Source organism: Propithecus coquereli, unplaced genomic scaffold, assembly GCF_000956105.1.
Source record: "Propithecus coquereli isolate 6110/MARCELLA unplaced genomic scaffold, Pcoq_1.0 Scaffold10, whole genome shotgun sequence".
Lineage (NCBI taxonomy): Eukaryota > Metazoa > Chordata > Mammalia > Primates > Indriidae > Propithecus > Propithecus coquereli.
This window is the reverse complement of record NW_012133858.1, coordinates 16,825,294-16,831,512: the sequence shown is the minus strand read 5'-3', so window position 1 is coordinate 16,831,512 and position 6,219 is coordinate 16,825,294.

The window sequence follows — 6,219 nt, the reverse complement described above, 5'->3', positions numbered from 1 at the left end:
CACTCCTGATCCCCGTGTCTTCACCTCGGCCTGGGTTCCCAGACAGCAGAAGTCGAGGCAGAGGCTTACGTGTCGGCACTTTATTGGCAAGTGTGGCCCCTGGAAGCTGCAGTTAGGCAGGGGGAGCCGAGCAGAACAGGAGGGAAAGGCAGTGGAAGGAGGCCTTATCCCATTGACCGCCTCCACTGGGGAGGGTTGCTCAGTCCCACAGCATCATGAAATGCATCTCGGGATTGTTCGGGGATGGGGTGGGGGGTGTCTATCCACTGGCTTTTGTCTTCTAGTGGCTGAGGGTGTGCCCCATAGGGTGTTAAGTCCCCTGCACTCTGGGTTGTGGGTGTGCTAATTGGGTAAGTATATGAATGAACGAGTGCTGAAGAGGTATCTGGAAACAAGGTTTGTGTCCTTGCTCTGACTTTCTAGAGTAAAAGCTCCAGTTTCTGCCTGTTTACGGTCCTGTTCTGGTTGTGTTTCTTTCTGGGGTCCCAGCATTCACTGCCCATCCGTTAGCAATTGCACTCTGACTTCCCTCTCCAGGAATTACCTCTCTCCCATTGAGTATAATTCCGTGGGGTATCAAGGGACTCTGCATCTCCCCCCACTCCCAACCAAGAGGCACGTGGCCCAAGAAAGGTTGATTGGAATTTCAGTGATGAGCAAAGCAATAAAAATACTGAAAACAGGTGGAGCATATTAATTGCAGTGGTGGCCCCCAGGCATGATTGTAAAATAGTTTCTGCTATACACATTCCCATCAAGGCCAAATTTTGTCCTTTGCGGAGTCTTGTTCTCCACTCTTCTTTTTGCTTCTGTGAACTTCCCCCTCAGTGTTCCAATACATTCCCTTTTATGCTAAATCAGCTGCTGTCTCTGGGCATTTCAACCAAAGGACTGTGACTGACACACCACGTCTTTCCCCGCTGGACCTGCTGCATTTGGGCAGCTCCGATGATGGGAGCCTGATCTGAGCTCCATCTGCTCTCTCTCTGGATCTTCAACTTCTCTTTCCTCTTGCTCAAATCCCACATTCGCCTGTCTTTTCTCCTTCCACTCCCATCCAAATGTTTCAAAGACTGTCCACATTCTGTCTCCACATTCTCACTTACCATTAATTCTGCAGGCTGGCTCCAACCCCCACAAAAGCCTACAAAACTGTCTTCACCAGGCACCAGCAGGCATCTTTCAGCTACATACAATGCATATATATATTTTTTAAGAGACAGGGTCTCCTCTGTTGCCTAGGCTGTAGTACAGTGGTGTGCTCATAGTTTATAGTAACCTCGAATGGTCCTTTTGCCTTAGCCTCCCAAGTAGCTGGGCCCACAGGCATGTGCCATCATGTCCAGATAACTAAAATTTTTTTTTGTAGAAGTGAAGTCTTGCTGTGTTGCCCAGGCTGGTTGTGAATTCCTGGCCTCAAGCGATCCTCCTGTCTCACCCTCCCAGAGTGCTGGGATTACAGGCATGATCCACCATGCCTGGCCAGTGTGCACTTTTATACCTTATTTTTCTTGACCTCATAAAGGGGCTCAATGCTATTGATCAACTCCACTCTCTGTACTTGGCTTCAGGGACACCCCACATCTAATTTACCTTCAGCTTTTCTGCCTTCTTCTTCCCCTCTTCTTCATAGGTCTCCCTGCTTCTGTCTGCCTCCTAAATGTTGGGGTTCTTTAGGGTCCTGTTCCAAGTCTTCTTATCTTTGCTCCTCTCTCATTTGTCAACACTTCTTGGATGATCCAGTTTATTCTGAGATTTTCATTTAGTATCTCTATGCTGATGACTCAAGTCTACATCTCTAGGCCTGAACTCTCTTCTGGGCTTCCTACATTGATGTCTTCCTTCTTACTTGACATCTCTATTTGACTTTCTCACAGGCATTTTAAAGTCAACATATACAAACCAGTTCTGAAATTTGCTTTCTTTGGTGTTCTATAAAATTAACCATTTTTAATTGTGCAATTCAGTGGAATCAGGTACATTCACATTGTTGTGCAATCATCACTGCTATCTATCTTCAGAATTTTTCATTATCCTAAACTTGGAAACTACCTATCAAACACTAACTTCCCATTGTCCTCCTCCTCCCAGGCCCGTGGCAACCACCAATCAACTTTCTGTCTATGAATTTGACTATTTTTAACTGGTTTACTTTAATATAAGTACAGCCATTTCTTTTCTTCCTCTCATATTTATTTCTAAACAATGACATCATTTTTCCAGGGGCATGGTAGCCACAATATTTCTCCTTCTGTGTCTGCACATTTCATTTAACGTAATGTTTTCTATGCATATCACATTAAAGCATGCATCAGAATTTCCTTACTTTTCAGGGCTGACTATTATTTCATTGTATATACCATATTTTGTTTATCGATTTGTCTTAGTTCATTTTCTGTTGCTTATAACAGAATACCTGAAACTGAGTAATTTATAAAGAAAAGAAATTTACAGTTATGCAGGCTGAGAAGCCCAAGGTTGAGGAGCCACATCTGGTGAGGGGGACTCTGTGGTATCTCAACGTGGTGCAGGGCATCACTAGCTCAAGTCTCTCTTCCTCTTCTTATGAAGCCACCAGTTCCCCTCCCCTGATAAGCCATGAATCCATGAATCCATGAATGGATTAATCCACTCGTGAAGGCAGAGCCCTTATGACCAATCACATCTTGAAAGCCCCACCTCTCAATGCTGCTGTGTTGGGGATTAAGTTTCAATGTGAGTTTTGGAAGGGACACTCAAACCGTAACATTCTTCCCCTGCCCCCTCAAACTCATGTCCTTCTCACATACAAATACATATATTCTATCCCCATAGCCCCAAAGTCTTAGCTCGTTCCAGCACCAACTCAAAGGTTCAAAATCCAAAGTCTCATCTGTGAGCATGTGAAATCAAAACAAATTATCTACTTCCAAGACACAGTGGTGTGATAAGCATAGAGTATACTTTCTATTCCAAAAGGGAGAAATTGGCAAGAAGAAAGGCATAACAGGCTCCAAGCAAGTCTGAAACCTAAGAAAGTAGGCATTGGGTCTTAAGACTCCGGAATAATCTCCTCTGACTCCATGCATGGCATATTCTGCACACTGGTGTGGGGATGGGACTCCCAGGGCCTTGGGGAGTCCCATCTCGATGGCTTATCTGGGCTTATCTGGGCTCAGTCCACCTCGCTCTCCCAGACTGGCACGCATGCAGGCAGCTCTGCAGTTCTGGGGTCTTGGTAGTGGTGGTGGTCTTACCCCCGAGGTTCCAGCAGGCATTGCCCTAATGAGGACTCTCTGTTGCAGCTCAGACCCCCCATTTCTGCTCAGCATTTCTCTAATGGGGGCTCTCAGTGGTGACTCTGTCCTTGTGACAAGTCTCTGTTGGGTTTCGAGGTTATCGGTGGTATCTTTTAAAATCTAGGTGGAGGCTTAAACAGCTTTTGCTTTCAGCAAGCCTGCAGATTTAGCACCATGTGAATGCTACCAAGGTTTATAACTTGTACCCTCCAGAGCTGCAGCATGAGCCATACCTGGGGCCACTCGAACCTTGGCTTGGGTAGACTCACAGTGCTTCCCCAGGGTGCAGGGAGTAGAGTCCCGAGGTGGCTCCAGACAGCAAGCCCATGGGGAGTGTCCCAGGACTGTTCCCTGAAACCACTCTGCTTTCCTAGGCCTTTGGGCCTCTCATGGGAGAGGCAGTCTCTAATGTCTGTGAAATGTCTCTGGGGTCTTTCTTCCACTGTCTTGAGGAATAGCACCTGGATCCCTTCTAGTTGTGCTAATCTCTTTAGCAAGAGGTCCCTGGGCCATACCCTAGTTTCTTCTCCTGAACATACTTTTTTACTCTTTATGTGGCCAGGCTAAGAATTTTTCAAATCTTTCCCCTCTGCTTCCCTTTTCATTATAAATTTGGTTTTTAAATTATTTCTTTTCTCCTGAATCTCAGTGTAAGCTTCCCAGAGTAATCATGTGGCTCCTTCTATATTTTGCTTAGGTATTTCTTCTGCTCAATACCCTAGTTCATTACTCTCAAGTTTGGCCTTCCACAAAGCCCTTGGGCATGGACACAGTTCAGCCAAATTCTTTGCCAATTTATAACAAGATGGCCTTTACTCTAGTTTCCTATACCTTGTCCCTCAATTCCATTTGAGACCTCATCAGAATGACCTTTACTGTCCATATTCCTTTATTTTAATGATTTTTATTTCAAAATATTAGGAGATACAAGTGTTCTTGTTACATTTTTTAAGTCAAATTTCTCTTTTATTTTAGGGTCTCATCCCCTACCCCCTCTTAGCTTTAATACTCAAAGCATTGTATAGAAGGAACCAAATTAAAACAAAAATTGAAGTTTTAGGATGTAATAATTTTAGAGCTTAAATAAAACACATCTCCATAATGAAAAGAATAATAATCAAATTATTGATACTATAATCTGTAGCTACAAAATTATATACTTGTTTTTGAGAAAGACACATTCCCTATGGATAAACCAATAACTTATTTTAAAGTCCATTATCCAGAATTTTGAGCATCAAATCCCAAATTTAGGGAGCTGAATTTAGTCAGTAATTACTGGGAGGCATGATTAAAGGAAAACCTGGAACAAATATAACCCTCATTTCTTAGTTGGCAGAGACTAATATTTAAAAAAAATATTCAAGAATCAGAAAGCAAAGAAGTGAATCCAGAACAAAATGGGAGCCTATAGTGAAATCCTAAGCAATTCTCAAGACACCTGCTGAATTGATATGTTTGTTTGCCTAATGAGCTTGAGAACTTGCTAGAGGTAAGGAGAAGTCAGCTGAATGGAAAGAAGATGGGAATCTGTGATGATTTTGAATAGCTATCCTCGCCACTGTTAAATTTTCAATGGAAGAAATACAAAAGAATACTGCCTGTTTATTTACTTTCTATTGTTGAATTGTATAAAGCTGAAGTGAGGGCTTTTAAGTACGCCTGTCACCAAAGTAGTGTACATTATACCCGACAGGCAAGTTTTTATCCATCACCCCTTTCCACCGTTTTCGCTTCGTACTTTCTGATGCCCTTTACACTACTTTATGACCATGTGTACCCATCGTTTAGCTTTCACTTATTAGTGAGAACATGTGGTGTTTGTTTTTCCATTCCTGAGATAACTTCACTTAGGATAGTGTTCTCCAGTTCCATCCAAGTTGCTGCAAATGACATTACTTCATTCCCTTTTATGGCTGAGTAGCACTCCATGGTGTGTGTGTGTGTGTGTGTGTGCGCATGTGTACATCACATTTTCTTTATTCACTCATCAATTAATAGGCACTTAGGTTGATTCCACATCTTTGCAATTGTAAATTGTGCTGCGATAAACATTTGGGTATAGCTGTCTTTTCGATATAATGGCTTCTTTTCCTTTGGGTAGATACCCAGTAGTAAGATTGCTGGATTGAATGGTAGATCTACTTTTAGGTTTTTGAGGCATCTCCATACTGTTTTCCATAGAAGTTGTACTAATTTACAGTCCCACCAACAGTGCATAAGTGTTCCTTTTTTACTGCATCCATGCCAACATGGATGATTTTTTCATAATGGCCATTCCAATATGGGTAAGATAGTATCTCATTGTGGTTTTAATTTGCATTTACCTGATGATTAGTGATCTCGAGCATTTTTTCATATGTCTATTGGCCATTTTTATATCTTCTTCTGAAAAAACTTTGTTCATGTCTTTTTCCTACTTTTTAATGGGGCTATTTTTTTCTTGCTGATTTGTTTGAGTTCTTTGTAGATACTGGATATTAGCCCCTTGTTGAATGTGTAGTTTGAGAATATTTTCTCCCATTTTTTAGGTTGTTTATATACTCTGTTGATCATTTTCTTTGCTGTACAGAAACTTTTTACCTTAATTGAGTCCCATTTATTTATTTTTATTGTTGCTGTATTTGCCTTCAGGGTCTTAGTCATAAATTCTTTGCCTAGGCTGATGTCTGCAAGAGTTTTTCCTATAGTTTCTTCCAAAACTTTTATGGTTTCAGGTCTTACATCTAGGTCTTTAATCCATCTTGAGATAATTTTGGGGTATGGTGAGAGATAGGGATCCTGTTTCACTCTTCTGCATGTGGCTATCCAATTTTCCCAGCATCATTGAATAGGTCATCCTTCCTCAGTGTACGTTTTTGTCTGCTTTGTCAAAAATAAGTTGGTCATAGCTATATGGTTTTATTTCTGGGTTCTCTTTTCTGTTCCATTGGTCTATGTG